The sequence below is a fragment of the Schistocerca cancellata genome, chromosome 11 (genome assembly GCF_023864275.1).
Source record: "Schistocerca cancellata isolate TAMUIC-IGC-003103 chromosome 11, iqSchCanc2.1, whole genome shotgun sequence".
Lineage (NCBI taxonomy): Eukaryota > Metazoa > Arthropoda > Insecta > Orthoptera > Acrididae > Schistocerca > Schistocerca cancellata.
Window position 1 is genome coordinate 166,754,400 of NC_064636.1, and position 18,241 is coordinate 166,772,640.

Here is an 18,241-nt window from a genome sequence, read left to right on the forward strand (position 1 = left end):
ATGGTGTCAAGGTAGGAAACATGGTCCTCGCGATGGATGTTGGAGTGAAGTTGCGCACCATACAGCCTATTGCGCATAGTATGAGTCATAACATGACATCCTGTGGCTGCACAAAAAGCATTATTCAACATGGTGGTGTTGCTGTCGGAGTTCCCTCCAGCCATAATCTGTAGGTAGCAGCCATCCACTGCAGTAGTACCCCTTCGGTGGCCTGAGCGAGGCATGGCATCATCTGTTCCCATCTCTCTGTATCTTCTCCATGTCCAAACGACATCACTTTGGTTCACTCAGAGGCGTCTGAACATTTCCCTTGTTGAGAGCCCTTCCTGGCACAAAGTAACAATGTGCATGTGATTGAACAGTTGTATTGACCATCTAGGCATGGTTGAACTACAGATAACACGAGCCATGTACCTCCTTCCTGGTGGAATGACTGGAACTGATCGGCTATCAGACCCCCCCCCCCCCCCTATCTAATTGGCGCTGCTCATGAATGTAAATCTTTGGGCAAGTTTAGTGACACCTCTGAACAGTCAAAGGGACTGTGTCTTTGATACAATATCCACAGTCATGATCTATCTTCAGGAGTTCTGGGAACCAGTGTGATGCAAAGCTTTTTTGATGTGTGTTTTTTCATTGACAAGAGTAGAGTCAACAGTGCTAGTGTAAGCAAAGTAATTTATGGCCTGTCCGACCATGATGGAGAACTTCTTAAAGTAAATAACATTAGTATGTGTGATGAAGTCTCCCACACCTATTGGTCCTATAGACTTACAAACACTGAAACTATGTCTGCCTTTAATTACCATTTGACACAGATAGATTGGGCTCCAGTGTATAGTTCATCAGATGTTAATGTTAAATTTAACTTTTTTTTAAATAAATTTACTTCTATGTTTGAAATGGCCTTCTCAAAAAAGACTTACAGAAAGAACAATGAGGTTTCTTCCAGTAAACCTTGGATTCTTGTAGGACTAAGAAGGAGCTAAATGCCTCACTGACAGTGTCAAATGATCCCCTTGAAAGGTCTCATTATAAAATATATTGTAAAATTTGAAAAATGGTGATAAAGAAATCCAGGAGCTTGTATATTAAGTCTGAAATTGATAAATCCAAGAACAAAATATAAACAGTTTGGAATGTTATAAAGGGAGAGTGTGGCAAGAGTAACAAGACTGTTAATCCCATAAAGATAAGCTTTAATGATGAGGTAATTCATAATCCTCTAACTGTATCCAATGCATTCAAAAATCATTTCTTAACTGCAGCAAAAAAAGTAGGGTGTACGGGTTTCTTAAATGCTGCTATGTGTTTATTACAAAGAGCTAATCCCAACATATATGACCCAATATGTGTTGCCCCAGTCACTATTACTGAGGTTAAAAATACTATCAAGTATTTAAAAAATAAAAATTCCACAGGTTTTGACAGCATTTCACCTAAAATTCTAAACCACTGTAGTGACCATATATGTCAAGTCCTGTGTCACATTTTTAATGAGTCTATGCAGCAAGGTGTTGTCCCGTGAAACCACTTTTCACGAAGGGTGACAAAACCAATTTATCTAACTACTGCCCAATATCATTACCAAGTAGTTTCTCGAAAGTATTTAAGAAACCAATGTATACAAGAATTGTAGAACATCTTGGTAACCACAACACACTCAAAAGAAACCAATCTGGTTTACAAAAGCATAGATCAACTGAGCAGGATATTTATTATCTCACAAATGAAATTTTAGAGTCAATAAATAATAAAATGTCGGTATTGGAATCTTCTGTGACTTGTGAAAGGCCATTGACTGTCTGGACCACAACATTCTCTTACAGAAGGCTAATACTTATGGCTTGAGAAGTGGCACTGGTAGGTGGATTCAATCATATCTACGAAACAGAAAACAGAAGGTGTAATTAATGGTGTTGGTGATAGTCTTGTCTCATCAATTGGGGCACATTAAAGTATGGAGTGTCTCAAGGGTCCATTTTGGGACTTTTGCTTTTTCTTATCTTCATCAATGATCTCGCACTTTGTAGAGAACCTAGTGTAAATTTACTCATTTTACTGTTGATACCACTATTCTGCTTGAAAGTCGAACTAACAATGACCTATAAAATAAATATAATGCTGTACTTGTTGACATCCTACACTGGTTTAAGTGCAACGGACTAACTCTAAATCTTGAAAAAACTTAGTTTATGCAATTTCATACATCTCAGCAACAAAATGAAGTATGCCACTTAAACTGTTGTAAGCTAAATATACTATGCTGTGAATCACCTAAGTTCTTGGGCATTCTAATTGATGGCAAGTTTAACTGGTCTGTGCATATCCTAGACCTACATAGAAGGCTAAGTGTGGCAACATATGCTCTGCGAGTAATCACCCCCTTTCATGATGTGGATACTATCAAAGCAGCCTACTTTGGTTATTTTCATTCTATCATGTCATATGGCTTAATATTTTGCGGTAACCAGCCTTTAACCAAAAAAATGTTTACTGCACGGAAGAGAGCTTTGAGCATCATGAGCGGTAACCAGCCTTTAACCAAAAAAATGTTTACTGCACGGAAGAGAGCTTTGAGCATCATGAGCGGTGTTCATCCAAGGTATTCTTGTAGAAATTTGTTCCATAAGTTACAAATATTAAGTCACCTCTCAATACATATTTTCTCTCATCTTTGTTTCTAATAACCAGACTTTTTTCAAAACTAATAGTGAATGTCATGATCATGATACTAAGTCAAAAAATGATTTATATAGGAGTCTGAAACACTTTAGTCTAGTGGAAAAAGGTGTTAATTATTCTGCCACAAGAATTTTCTACTTTCTTCCTTCAGACATTAAAATTCACATTTATGTCTTACCTACTTTTAAACATAAATTAAGTGAATACCTAATGGTAAATTCCTTCTACTCTCTTGATGAGTACCTGCAGATAAAGCAATGACTGACTTTTTCTAAATTGTCTATCCATTGGTACTTATATTCTTAAAACTATGTTTTAATGGGTTTTGCTGTGACTCAACTGTTTAAGTTGGACAATGTACTACATTTTATTTCTCAGTAATTGTTTGATGTTACTTGAGCTATACCTTAGACTCAAGTTTAACCATCAAGCTTACTCATCATTTTATAGAGCATTTCTGTCACTTTTATATACATGTATTATATCTGTGTTATGTAATTATGACTCGTTCCACATCCTTGTAATTTATCACAATACAGGTTAATGGAATATGTGATAAATAATACATAAAATAAAAGATTACATTCTTATAATGTGAGTAATGATACATTATCTTCTTCCCCTAAAATGGCACTTGCTAAGGTGAAGCATTACCAAAAACTTGTAAAAAGTCTAGTGACATTACCTTATTCTAAAAACCACCAGTAACATGTTTTCAGACAGAAATGGTGACAATGTTTATGTATTTTAGATGTGGGTATATCACTGAAACAGTTGACACAAGCATCACATGTGTTGTTGACATACTTTTGTAACCTTATAGTAGAAATAATGTTCTGACACTTGATAAGTACATACAACATTGTAGATGAGGAAATATTTAATGTCAGAGTCTGTTGTGCCTTGTACTAAGTGTGGGCCTAAAAATGTAACAGACCACATTTTTTCAGTGGCTGGCACTCATTCAGTTGGCTAGTTATGCTGGCAGTGTACAGATTCCTATTTATCTGTGCACTTGCATTCTTAGTGCAATATTTTAGCCAATATTTGTTTGGTGCAGTTAAAAGCTAGGCTAGATGTTTGTGTTATGCCCAACATAAAAAAATCAACAGTTTCTTTTGCTTGTTATTTTTTAGCCACAGGTGGTGCTTTGTAGCTATTTAGGTATGAAAATACCATTCAAGTACACAACTTAAAAATTCACGATCATGTTTTAGGCACCTGGTGTGTGTGTGTGTGTGTGTGTGTGTGTGTGTGTGTGTGTGTGTGTGTGTGTGTGTGTGAGAGAGAGAGAGAGAGAGAGAGAGAGAGAGAGAGAGAGAGAGAGAGAGAGAGAGAGAGAAAAATAGCGTTGTGACACTTGACTTTTTTGTGTTGTATTTTTGCCGACATTCTAGACACAAAAAGAACACTGTGATACTGCACTCAAGGTACAGTGCATTGCTATGTCAGGCAGCTTCCTTTTACACACACGATGTATGTTATTAAGTGTTAATGTAAGAGTTAAGTTTGTGGAAACTATCAAATTACTCAACACAACAGAAGGAAATTTTTCCATCAGGGAGACTGGTGGTTGACAGCATCTAGATGATAAATCACCACCATTTTCTCGATTTAATGGCAACAGTAAAGGTAGAGAAAGGTGATAAGGCACATCTCAATGGAACAGAAAAGCTGCAGAAAAGAAAACTGAGGTTTTCTGTATTTGTGAACCTGTGCAATCTCAACATAGTTCAGTATGAAAATGTTTCTCAACAAATTGTATACACCAGAGAAAATCTCTGTAGAATTTTCCTTCAACATAAAAGCTAAAGACACCGTGTGATGAATAAGACTGTGCTGGGGACACTTGATAGCCAGGCAATCATGGGCTAACTCACTCAAAAGTGATTGAACGAAATGAATTGCATTTGTATGCAACCCACATAATGTAACTATCTCGCAAGTCCTCTGCTCTCTTTTCTGTACAGTCACTGGACTACAGTAAATCGTTACAACAACAGACCACAACAGACAGCTATTTATAGCTATCAATCTAGAGGCAAATTAATATTACGATAATGCAAATATGAGACAACGTGTTATTAGAGGTGCCATAACCATGACGCTTGTAAACTCATATTTATTACAGTAAGAGGAATTTCAAAAAACAATGTTCAACTTGAAATTTCATCACAAACATTTTTGTATTGGACTGGGACCCAGGACTTCGATCCAGCTACTGTTGTGCCTCTTAATTGATCACGAAAGGTATTAAATCTGGCGTCAATCACAAGTAACAAAGTGTGCATTGGTTTGAATTTCAATGACATGGCATAATGTTTTGTGTTGGATGGGGACTCGAACCCAGCAACAAATTGGATTGTTAACTAAGCACAATCAAATGTTAGAAATCTTATATTTTCACCAATATTGAGATTACTGAAAATAAAATGACGAAACCAAAAAGTTTTTTCTCTTACTGGGATCCGACCTATTGTCGTCGACTTCTGGTGACAAATAGACTTTAAAAATCGGGTTATTTCACCAGTGGTGAGGTGTTCACATATCTGAACTGGACATAACATGACGTTAATTTCTGTGCTGAATGAGAGGCAAACCCTGCCCATATCATAACTGTTGACTACACATAAACAGACACTAACTATAGGATTCCTTTTCACCAGTAACCAAGAGTGGCATGTTGAACACGATACGATGTGACGAAAAGATCCATATCTGACTGTGAATCAAAACCTGTACCAAACGTTATTGTAGAAAAAGCATGGAGAAGTGTTAAAAATCATAAGCATTTGACACCTGTGCACGTACAACAACCTGAAATGACATGATGAATATTTTTATGGCAGACCAGGATTCAAACTGAGATACGTGCTCTTTATGGAGATCTTGAGAATTTCAGAAACTTGAGGAAACAAAAGAATGATGGAAATCAATTGTCACAAACAAGTCAAACCCACCTAAAGGAGATTTTTCGAATCCCAGTTCAGACCAATATTTACATCTCAAATTGAGGTGCAATAAGAAATAAGTGACTTGTGACCTTACATGACGATCAAAAAACTCATGTAAGGATATGTAATGGTGGCAGAGTTTCTACCTGGCATGACACCCACCTCTGTCATGTCCCAACCTACACAGACACTCCTAAATGAGGTAGCGAAAGTTCAAAATGGCTCTGAGCACTATGGGACTTAACTTCTGAGGTCATCAGTTCCCTAGAACTTAGAACTACTTAAACCTAACTAACCTAAGGACATCACAAACATCCATGCCCAAGGCAGGTAGAGAAGTGATGTCATATTTAATGTGGATTCGAAACCATGGTGAAAACCTACACTGTTCAACTTGCATTACCACAGGTGAAGTGGTGTGTGTGTGTGTGTGTGTGTGTGTGTGTGTGTGTGTGTGTGTGTGTGTGTGTGTGTGTGTGTGTCAAAAACGATTACCTAATGTGTGACTCAAACACAGACACTTAGCAAGCAAAGCTAGAATCACTCCAAGAAACCACCAACGGAGCACTTGCTCATGATTGTGTCATAAAGAAGGATGCTGCACACAGAAAAAGAACTCTTGATTGTCTAGAGGCTGATTACAGTCTGCTGGTTACATTAATTTCTTTGTTAATCCGAATAGCTGTCTTGGATACCCAATGTATACTTTTGACTAGGTTTTCTTATCATTAAAATAGAATCACATAACACCCAGCTGCACAAACTGCGAACACGGTAGGCTGCAGAAATTTCTACTGGAAGTGTTGCTTTCCACTTGTGATTTTGGGCAGAAGTGTCCATTATTTTATGGTTTACTTATAAATATGATGCAGTGTAAATGCAAAGGCCAGATATCGACTACATTTTCATCATTATGTTTTTGAACCACATTTCATGGTAAAGACATACTGACCTTTTCATGGAGCATACTATGTATGTGAAGATTATTGATATATTTAGTCCACCTGGGCAAAAATTACCTAAAATATTGAGAAGTGCATGGAGGACTCACACTCAGAGTCATGTACAAACTTCAATGTGTTTACCAATAATAATAATAATAATAATAATAATAATAACAATTATTATTATTATTGTTTTTATTATTATTATTATTATTATTATTATTATTATTATTGTTTTGTGTGGCTCAATGCCATGGTGCAAGTCATTCAATGGACGTCACTTCGGTTAGGTGGGTATTCCTAACCCAGCCCAGTTACGCAGCCAGGGGAAAGGGAGCTACAATTTAACAAAGGACTCTGCATTGTGTTGTTTCTGGTAATTCCGTACATCGTTCAGATGCTAAGGCTACATTAAAGTGAAAACAGAGACAGTGGTGATCTGACAGAATCAGTTCCATGACCTCTCAGTTTCCAGCCATGTACTTTACTGGTAGACCACCAGAACTGACATTTATGCAGATTGTTTATTGAAAGGATTTGATGAGTGAGAATACTTAGATGTAGTGATAAGCTTAAATTATTTACACTGCCAAGGGACTGTACACATCAGTATTTTATATAAATTTCAACTCAGTATCTCTACATGTTCGCCAGAAATAGAGAAACATACAACAAATGGAAAAAAAAGTCAATAACTGAAGATATAAAACAGCATGATTATATGGGGGTCTGAACCACTTTTTGAACCACTAAGTATGAACTTTATACACAGAAAACATATGTAGTTGCACAAAGATGATGTTTTGTATTAAGAACTGCATACCAGGGGTGTGTGGGTGTGTCCATCGCAGTTGGCGTCCATTTCAATATCTGAGATGCCTTGCTGTCTCAACATACAAAAAGTATCGAAGTAAATTGCAGCTACTGTAGTTACTGTACGAGAATGCCTATCTACACTCTGCTGCCTTCACAGAAGTAACAAGTCAGGAACTTGGCTGGAAAGCAAACCCTACTGCACATTTTTTCTGATCTAGCATCCTCAACATTTATATTTCTCACCTCTTATCAAATAACTATCAAGAAATTTTATTTGTGGTGAAAAACGTACATTAAACCTGGATGATGACGCCTTTGTTTCTACACTCATGCTCATAAATTAATGATAATTGCAGAATGTGGTGCCACAGTATGTGGCACTACACAAAACTGGCACTAATAGCATAGGCACATAGGGAACACAAGACACAGATCTGTAAGTCCATGGTATTGGTGATAAGTTGAGAAAACCATCCCGAAACATATGTGCTACAAAACGCCACTGTTTCCTGTGCATGTACCCCAGCATCAATATGAGATATGACCACCATGCACATGTACACAGGCTGCACAACAGGTTGACGTACTCTGGATCAGGTGGTCAAGCAGCTGCTTGGGAATAGCCTCCCATTATTGCACCAGTGCCTGTTGAAACTCCTGAAATGTCCTAAGGGTTTGAAGACATGCAGCGATACATCAACCGAGAGCATCCCAGAAGTGCTCGATGGGGTTTAGGTCTGGAGAACACATGGGCCATTCCATTCGCCTGATATCTTCTGTTTCAAGGTACTCCTCCACGATGGCAGCTCAGTGGGGCAGTGCATTATCATGCATCAGGAAGAAGGTAGGACCCACTGCACCACTGGTGCAAAATGATGTCCCGATACACCTGACCTGTTACAGTTCCTCTGTCGAAGACATGTAGGGGTGTACATGTAGCAATTATAATCCCACCCCACACCATCAAACCACAATCTCTATACAGGTACCTTACAAGGACATTAAGGGGTTGGTATCTGGTTCCTGGTTCATGCCAGATGAAAACCCGGTGAGAATCACTGTTCAGACTATACCTGGACTCGTCTGTGAACATAACCTGTGATCACTGTTCCAATATCCATGTACTGTGTTCTTGACACCAGGATTTACAAGCTCTCCTGTGACCGGGGTCAGTGGAATGCACCTTGCAGGTCTTCGGACGAATAAACTATATCTATTCAGTCATCTGTGGACTGTGTGTCTGGAGACAACTGTTCCAATGGCTGCGGTAAGGTCACGAGCAAGGCTACCTGCAGTACTCCGTGGCTGTCTGCGGGCACTGATGGTGAGATATCGGCCTTCTTGTGGTGTTGTACACTGTGGACGTCCTGTACTGTAGTGTCTGGACATGTTTCCTGTCTGGTGTAATCATTGCCATAATCTTGAGATCACACTTCGTGGCACATGGAGAGCCCGTGCTACAACCTGCTATGTTTGATCAGCCCTCCAGTCGCCTTAGTATTCTACCTCTCATGACGTCATCAATATGTTCTTTGAGCCATTTTCAACAAACACTCACCATTAGCACATATGAAAACGTCTGTACACTTACTCTCTGCACCGTACTCTGACTTGTGCCAACACACCTCTGCATATGTGGACTGCTGCCAGCACCACCATTCGATGACTGCAGGTCAAATGCACCGCATGGTCATACCCCAAGGTGATTTAAACCCATAAACCACCCACCAGAGCATTGTTTCACCATGTATCAGCATTGTCCTTAATTTATGAGCATGAGTGTAAATCAGTAGCTCTCTACAGGCATAGAATCAAAAAACTGTGTTACCATTGTCAGGCAGTTTTAATTAATGGGGGGCTACATTATTGTTGATTAATTTCTCTCCTATCCTCTTTAGTTATATTCAATAAACCAACAGGAAACACTATGAAAATATGCTCAGTTGTAATACAATTGAATTACATCTTGAATAATAACTTTTTGGCTACTTCTGGCTTTGCTTGTCTCTCATACAATATAGTTTGTTAGTGTGTGTGTGTGTGTGTGTGTGTGTGTGTGTGTGTGTGTGTGTGTGTGTGTGAATTACAATTTAGCAGGATACACTCACAACGAAAGTCTAAGTTAATAAAACATATTACCAGAATATTCTGCACTTTTGAGCCCAGTGTGGTCCTTGCCTATAAAAGTCTTGATCCTACCTGAGTGGCATTTCAGGATTACCACTAAAATACACAAACCTCAGATTGTGAGTCAATCCAAGAAGAAACCAGCTAAATCATTCAATGCCACACACAATCAACTTAATTGTGTACTGACAAAAACCTAAGATGAGTTTAGGTATAAGCAAACAAATGTTTTAAAAAGGATATAAGATCACAATGTCTTAAAATTTTTCACCTTTATATCTATGGGGTAGTACATCGAAATTGCAAAGACACTAAAGATGGTGAAGCTAAGATTTCCTTAATGGTTCTCAACCTGAATGCTTAAAGCTCGACAACAGGTAAAGTAAAAAGCAGACAAAATGTTTAGGTCTTTAGTGAGATATGGTCCTACAGCTCATGCAGCAACTTCTCTCTCATTGTGGTATTGTTGTTTAACGGACATGATTAGTAATGTTAAACATGAGATTAGTTATAGACTCTGTGTGTAATGACTTTCCTGGAATCAAATAATAAATCTGACACCCAATCATTAACCGCCAGTGAGAAGCACTTACACTGTGTATCGGTAGTGACAATGACATACAAAGTGATTTTAACAGGACAGTTATGAACCACAACAGGAAGTAAATCGTGATCACATTGTTGCCATTTATATTGCACAATGTCATCATTAGACAAGCGAATGGAGAAACACTTTCTCTAAGCTGATGTGCTGACCTGACAGTTGGGAAGATGGTGTTTTGAGGACATGGTGGAGCCTACTTCTATCACATTAACTTGCAGCTGAAATATCTGAAGTATAGCCAAATGAGTTTTAACATTTTTGTAACTTAGATTTTGATATAAAGCATACTTATAAAAAATAATATCCAGACTGATCAATTGCAACTCAAAAATCATAACTGAAGGGCAGGAGGCATTATTTGTACAGTCCCAGTCTTCAGAAGCTGTTGCAGCTATTTCTTTATGTCTTATGTGTACTGCAAACATGAAGCTTAATTAGTGAAGCAATTATGTTTTTTAGCCTTCCATTACACTATTAACATTATGAGTAAATAACATTCTTTTTAGTATTATTCACTTAAAGCAGCAATAGCAACTGTGCAAATCTGTAGGTTTTTCATCTTTAGATCTGCATGGTACTGAATGAAAGTAGCATAGAAACTTATGAGGGAGAAATTTTCTAAAAATTTCTTTACTGACTGTCAATATGCCTGAGTGTTACTTTGTTACAGAGAAGTAAAACTCTTGTCTCCAGCAAGGTTTCAGCTAACAGCTACCACAGTCTTCCCTTTGAAGGGTGAAGATTTTACCACTGAGCTAGCTGACAATGATCTCTCTTTGCCCCAGAGGCAGGCAAGGTGGATAGTTTGAAATGTAAAAGATGAGAGCAGTTGTAGTTTCAGGCTAGAACGAGTTGCCTGGACACAAAACCAAATTCTGTAACTGTGTTACCGTTACTTAAGTGAGAACCATTCAGAATATTTAATCATAGTGATAAGAAAATAATAAGTAAAGGTAGTATGATAATTTCCTGCATCTGCATGAAGTCAGTCAAAGATCACAGTGTTGTCAAATACATTCAGGGATGTTGTCATGTTTCCAGCTAGTGGCAGGAAAAATGCTTCCATGAATAAACAGTATCTTGTGCATCTCTTATGTGATTTTGAAAGATATGGAGCAAGTAGCCACCTAGTTAGCCAAATGAATAGGTCAGTGAATTACATTTGCATTTCGGTGACTAAGGGCCGAAGCTACATCCTACCTATGAATAGCTTTCATAAAATAAGAGTGGGGGAATTGTTTGGGTTGTCCGACTCTTCAAAAGCCATTGTAATTATTTTTTCTCTTTTAGATGTACCGAAAACTGAAAAGCTCATTTGCTGGACATATTTCAACAGCAGCCAATTGTTGCATCATTATAACTCGTACTTAATGTTTGAAAGGGAAAAATTTGCAAAACTATATGTTAACTGCATTGATACCCTATGACCCCACATACAAGTGCACCTCATTACAAATGCTACATAATTTTTTTACACTGTCTATTGTTCGTTTATCTGAATGTAAATTCTTGTTGAAGCAAAATCCCTTTGGTTAAGAATTATTACTGTAAGAGTTAATATTGACAGCTGTTTTGGGGGTTAGATTATCATTGGTGATAGTTTATCAAAGTCCTTGGACAACAAATGAAATACTGAATTGAATTAACGGAACACTGAATCACATAAATCTAAACAAGGCATTTGGAGCAAATGACATTTCCTCAAAATTATTGAGATGCTCGGCAGAAAACACTACAATAAAACTATTCCACTGGGTACACAACATTTGTAGTACAGGAAAAATACTCTCAGATCAAGAAGAGTGTAATATCCAATGCTAAAGGTGGCAATTGCTGATAGATGAGACTATTATTGAACAATTGGTCTAATACATCATAGTTGCAAAATACTGACACAAATTATTTACAGAAGTATCAAAGAAAAAAAGACTAATGGAAGCTGAGCTCAGGGAAGATCAGTTTGGATTCCAGACAAATGTCAGAACACATGACGCAAGACGGGCCCTCTCTCAGAAGGTATGTTTAACGATGGCAAACTTACATTTCTAGCACTCATCGATTTTGAGGAAAGATTTGACAATGTTGACTATAAGACACACTGAAATTCAGTAGGGAGCATGGATAAAATACAGGGACTGAAAGGTTATTTACAACTTCTATAAAAACCAGAATGTGATGGAAAGACATGAAGGGTTGTTGGGAAGGTAGTTAAAGAGTGTTGTCAATTCCTGACATTATTCAATTGTGCATTGGGCAACCAGTCAAGGATACAAATGAGAAATTTGTAAAGGAAATTAAAGTTAACAGAAAAATAAATAAAAACACTAAATATTGGAGAAGAGGGTGTAATTCTGTCAGTAATAGCAAAAGCCTTAGAAGAACAGTTGAATTGAATGGATAATGTCATGAAAAGAGGTTATAAATATCAACAGAAGTAAAATAAGGATAATGAAATGTATCTCAATTAAACCAGATGATTCTGATGGAATTAAGTTAGGAAATCGGGCATTGAAAGTAGTAGATGAGTTTTGTTATTGAGGCAGCAAAACAAGTGGAGGTGGATGAAGTACAGGGAATAGAAAAAGCAGGGTGCATGAGTGAGAAAAACATTTCTGAAAATGAGGAACTAGTTTACATCGAATATAAATTTAAATGTTTGAAAGTATTTGCATCAAGGGTAACCTTGCACAGAACTGAAACTTGGGCTATAAACAGTTCAGACGAGAAGAAAATAGGTGCTTTTGACCCGTGCTGCTTCAGAAGAATGCTGAAACTGCTGATGAGATATTGAGGGGATACTGAATCCATTTGGGAAGTAACGATCTTTTTTTACATCCTGAATAAAAGCATGGATCATTTAATAGGACGTCCTGAGGCATCAAGGAATCTTGATTTGGTAATGGGTGGTGGTGGTGGTGGTGGTGGTGGTGTGTTGTGTGTGTGTGTGTGTGTGTGTGTGTGTGTGTGTGTGGTGATGGTGTGTGTGTGTGTGTGTGTGTGTGTGTGTGTGTGTGTGTGTGTAGAGCAGGCAGGCAGGGAGAGACGGATGGAGGGAGAGAGGGAGGGAGAGAGGCAAGAAGGGAGGGTGGGAGGGAGGGAGGGAGGGAGGGAGGGAGGGAGGGAGGGAGGGAGGGATGGAGGGAAGGAGGGAGGGAGGGAGGGAGAGAGGGAGAGAGGGAGAGAGGGAGAGAGGGAGGGAGGGAGGGAGGGAGGGAGGGAGGGAGGGAGGGAGGGAGGCAGGCAGGCAGGGAGGGAGGGAGGGAGGTTGTAGTGGTAGCAAGTGACTGGTATACTTTGGACCCATGAAAGAGGGCAATGTCTTCTCCATGGCAATTAGTGTATTCTGGTTGTGCAATTTCTGGTTGGGGACAGCCTTAATAGACATTGTCACTGCATTTGACACACAATGCACACAATGCCAGCACGTAACAATAGTTGGTGGTACACTCAAAATTTTGGCATTTGCGACATTGGTTTTGTCCACATCACCTTTCCTTTCTAGAGTTTGGCTCAAACTCTAGTGTAGAGCAAGTATTATATGTCCCAGATACTTGCATTGTAATTGGCAGGAGGAAGGTTGTTGCAGTAGACACATAGATGTCAGATTTTTCTGAGCTGGTTCTGCTAGTTTTGTATTTGTGTACTTTTGTTTTTGGAAAGGCTTCTTCTCCTGTGTCAGTTCCTCTTCTGTTACTGACACAGGAACTCGTTTGATGACGACTTATATCCTTTTGTTCAGGTGGCTGGTGAGAGAAATATGGCAGCCAGTATGTTTTGAAAAATTTGATCGGAATGCATTGGTCCTCATTGTTATTGAAGTGGTATTTCATTCTATCACCTTTGCTTTCAAAGCACTCAGCATATTTCTCCAGTTAATAAATCGTGACTGGCAGCACTTTCTGATGCTTGGGTTTGATTGGTTGAATGGCTCTTTCTTGTTGGGCCAGTAGTAGCTGTGATTGGTTGGGTGCGTGCGCCTCTTCCAGTGGCGTGATTAGTGCAAAATGGTTTCTCATTTCCATTTTCTCTGCTCAACACTTTGTAGGGAGGTGCTGTACAGTTTGGCTGCGTTTTTGTTTGTGTTTCTGAAAAAACAGGAATAAAACCATACTCTTGTGTATTGTCCCTTTCAGTGACCTCCATTCCTTGGTTTTCGTCATTGTCAGAATCCAACTGGAAAGCCATGGCATCTAATTCGCCATGCAATGTTTCACCAGGGAAATCCTCTCTCTCTTTCTTGACATGTTTCCAGTTTACGTGGATTTGATGGTAAGGTCTTATCATTTGATGTTGAAGGTCCAAAACAGGCCGAGTTGGTGTTTCTTCTGACTCATTGTCACTCTGCACTGGGGACCTTTGGTTCCTTTTCCTGATGGCAGATGTCTTCATGTGCTGATCCTGTCTGTAGGAATGCGGGCTTGCCACCCACGTGGGTGGGGTTCTGTCTCCTCCTCATCATCTACACCCTCATCAACCTCTACACCTGACAGGATATCTTACCTGTCACCACTTCAGATGGAGGAATGAACAACTTTGCTTACGGTGCTTCAGAGGTGTTGCAGAAGTTCTACACAGCTCCTAGCATGTGACACACAGCTTGTGCAGGTCAGTGGTTAATGTGATGACGAGTAACACACATTTTAGGCTATGTTGTAATTAATCAATATATGTGCTGATTTTCCTATGTTATGTTTAATACTTTAGTATTTTAATGCTTTTATATTTTGATGAAGTGTTTGAAATTTTGTACAAAGGGCATAACCATTTCTTTTCTGTGATAGTAATGTGTCATTGTTTATGTTAAAGTACTACCCCTCCTCTTCCTAAGCACTATGGGTTGTTTCTCACTATTATGCCAGAAACTGCAATAACTCTTTGGCTGTTTGCAACAAACATTTCCAGCCTTCTGCAGCTCCTGCATTTGCATTACCTATTTAGCGAATGGGCACTCAGAGAGAGAGTGTATTACACTCAAGACAAAGACTGGTTCCAACATATTTTGAACAACTCGGTTCTTTGTGAATTAATATTGGTGTGCGACTGCTGTTGTTAGTTACTGGGTTTATTTAAACCTGTCTAATTCTTATACTATTGCTGGACTACCAACATCATCCTTTTGTTGATGGAGAATTGTCCATGGCTAAGCTTTCCCAGAAATACCAGCTCAACATCTTGCCTTTTCCAGCCAAGGTCACAGACACTGAATCTCCCTTCTTACTGCATTAACTAGCCTCTCTCTACAAAACTCAGTAATGAGGATGAATCGTCTCACATGTGCCTACGGGATCCACAGTTGATTCTAATGGTACATTGTTAATTGTACCCCACTGCCCTCAGTGTGATGCCAATCTGTTGCAGCTAAGATTGTGTGTTTTTGTATCCTTGGAACACTGGCAATGCTGCACATAAATCTCTCACCTTGTTTACATCAACAGCTGACAGTATCCAGGGCTTTTGTTTCACTTTTGTGCCTGAAAACCTATTTTACATTGCTTCCAATTTTCCCCTATTTCTCATTGCCAGAACTTCAATCTGCTCTAAAAATACACTCCAGTGGTTGTCAGTCTCAGTACCCATTGCCTCTTCTTTACACTTGTTTCAGCTACCAGTCTGTGCCTTTTTGGGTAACTTTCTTGGGATGCCCAGCAAAAACATATGTTAACTGTGACATTGCCTAACAATATTTCCGCTCATCTAGCACTAGCTCTCCATGATGAAGTCAAGAGATTTTTATACAAAAGAGTTTATTATTACAGACAACCTCAACTTGTTGCTGAGTGCCAGCCACCAGCGAACTTTAACAGCCAATGAAGCATGGATCCCTTCTTTAGATATGTGTGAATAGTTATAAGATTAGTCACGTGAAGTGTTTTGTAAAAGGGTTCTTCGATTTCACATCAGCATCTTTGTACTTAGTGAATAAAAATTAATTTCATATTGTCAGTGACAAAGGAAAGACCATCTCAGAACCTAGTTACTAATAGTCTTGTTCCATCACTAGCAGAAGTAATGTAATTGAAAGGGAAAGAACCCCTATTTTGTTTAGCCCTTTTTATTGTGTAAACACTCCCTCTGGGCCTCCCACTAACGTCCACCACATAGGGACTTGCCGTTTTGGGTAACTTTCTTCGGACAACATCACCCAGCAGACACCACTAGTCACTTAGCTTCTGCAGCACAACTGTTCTCTGCAGCCATACATGGGGGCTTATTATATATTGCTGCTGACTCCTACAGCTGTGACCTTTGTCTCCACATACAATACCCTACCTACTGACACTGTGCACCATACCTCTTCACCAAAGACCAGATTACCCCCTGTGTGTGCAAGGCAAGATGCAATGTCATAATTTTCTGATCCAAAGGCAATTTTGTAATCAAAGATGAGTAAAAGAAATAAAAAACAATAGCACATTGTAAAATTATGATTTACATTCATTAAAACATTGTATAACATGCATTAAGTTCTAAACTACACCCCTATTTATTTTAAATGAAATAATAATACCTCCACATCCATGTTACTTCATAGGGCCTTGTTCCCATGCTCCGTATTAAGGGAGTCAGCTTTCCATCACTGAATTTTGCTACGAAATTTTAAAAATTTGTACTTGATTCCTGCACAAGAGGGAAGGAATATGCAGGGCCCACCAGTGTGGAAAGGGAAGACGAAGTATATTTTTCAAAACTTTTTACTGAGAATTCTTAATTCTTTGTTGCAATCTTGGATGCTGTGCAGATTGCCCACATTCTCCCATGGCTTCAGCACATGATGCTGACTTTTTAAGGTTTTCATAGTAAGGACTTGTTCACCCTCATTGGCTGGTAGGGTGCCATGAGTGGGTCATGTGGTGCAGGCACACATGAGAATGAGTGAAGATGCTACTATCTCTTGCTTGCTGGTGGCTGGCCAGCTAACATATACCTCTCCTGCTCTCAAAAGCCACCCAAAACATTTTGGTCTCAGTGGCAACCTCTCTAGTCAGTGGTTTTCTTCCCCCTAGATGGCCCTTTTATGGAATAAATCCTTCAGAGTTCTTTTTGGAAACTGGCCAACTTTTCACTTACTTAACCGCACCAATCTGGATACCCATTCCATGCCCAATCCTTCCAATCTGTACATATCCAATGCCAAATGTTTAATGTGAAAATATGTGATTTGACATTGCTGTGTGACACCTAAATATTGTATCTATAACCTAAAATGTCAATGTTTGGTCACTAATATTTACTGGACAATGTGAATAATTCTGGTGATTGTACTACAAGTATTTTCACGTGCACTGTTCCTCTCATGAGTCTGTCACTGCATGTTATGGTACAGTGAAGTTCGACAAACACCATGTCTAACTAATGCATGACTTTGTTCTCGTCTGAGTACATTTATCAAGGTGGATGTACATGTCTCTTTACATGCACTAAATGTGATCTGTGGAACTGGAACTGGCCATCCACAACATTTTATTGCAAATAAAGTGAGAGGAAACACACTCAAATTTAGCTGTCATTTGCAATACATCACTCGGCACTATACTTTACAGTATCAGTTTCTAGAACATCATTTCACTTCATCAAGATCTGGAACATCATAATACATAAAAGCAAATGCAACATCAAAAACAGGTGAGCAGTATGTCGAAACTTGATGCTCACGAAGCACTAATTCCACATATAAATGTAAGAGGGCTGTTTGTAAATTATTCTCTGATTGGCTATTTAAAGAAAAGAAAAAAATTAGATCATTTTTAATATATAATTTGTACTTACCTGTTGACATTACTTCTCAACAGTCGCTACCAACATTCACATGTTTGTCATATGTGACACAAGCTTCTTTATGCCTTCATCAAAGAATGGAGCTACCTGGTATTTCATTCCAGCCAGTTGTTGACAGCATTCCACAGTTCATCAACAATCACTGAGTGCTGTGCAGCCAGTTAGGCCTTCATCATTGAAAAGAGGTGTAAACTTCTTGGTGTCTAGTCTGGACCATAGGGAGAATGTCGAAAAACCTCCAGACAAAAATGCGAGTTTTCCTTCATTTAATTTGCAGTATGGGGTAAAACATTGTTGGTTCCTTTATTAATGATCTGATGCTTTTAGAGAATTTT

The 18,241-nt window shown here is 38.8% G+C and overlaps 1 protein-coding gene across 1 annotated transcript in view; it reads right to left on the minus strand.

Annotated features, from left to right (window-relative positions):
- The window catches only part of LOC126108647 (zinc finger protein 596-like), a 112,150-nt gene that overhangs the window by 13,362 nt on the left and 80,547 nt on the right, over nt 1-18,241 (minus strand). The window lies entirely within an intron of this gene.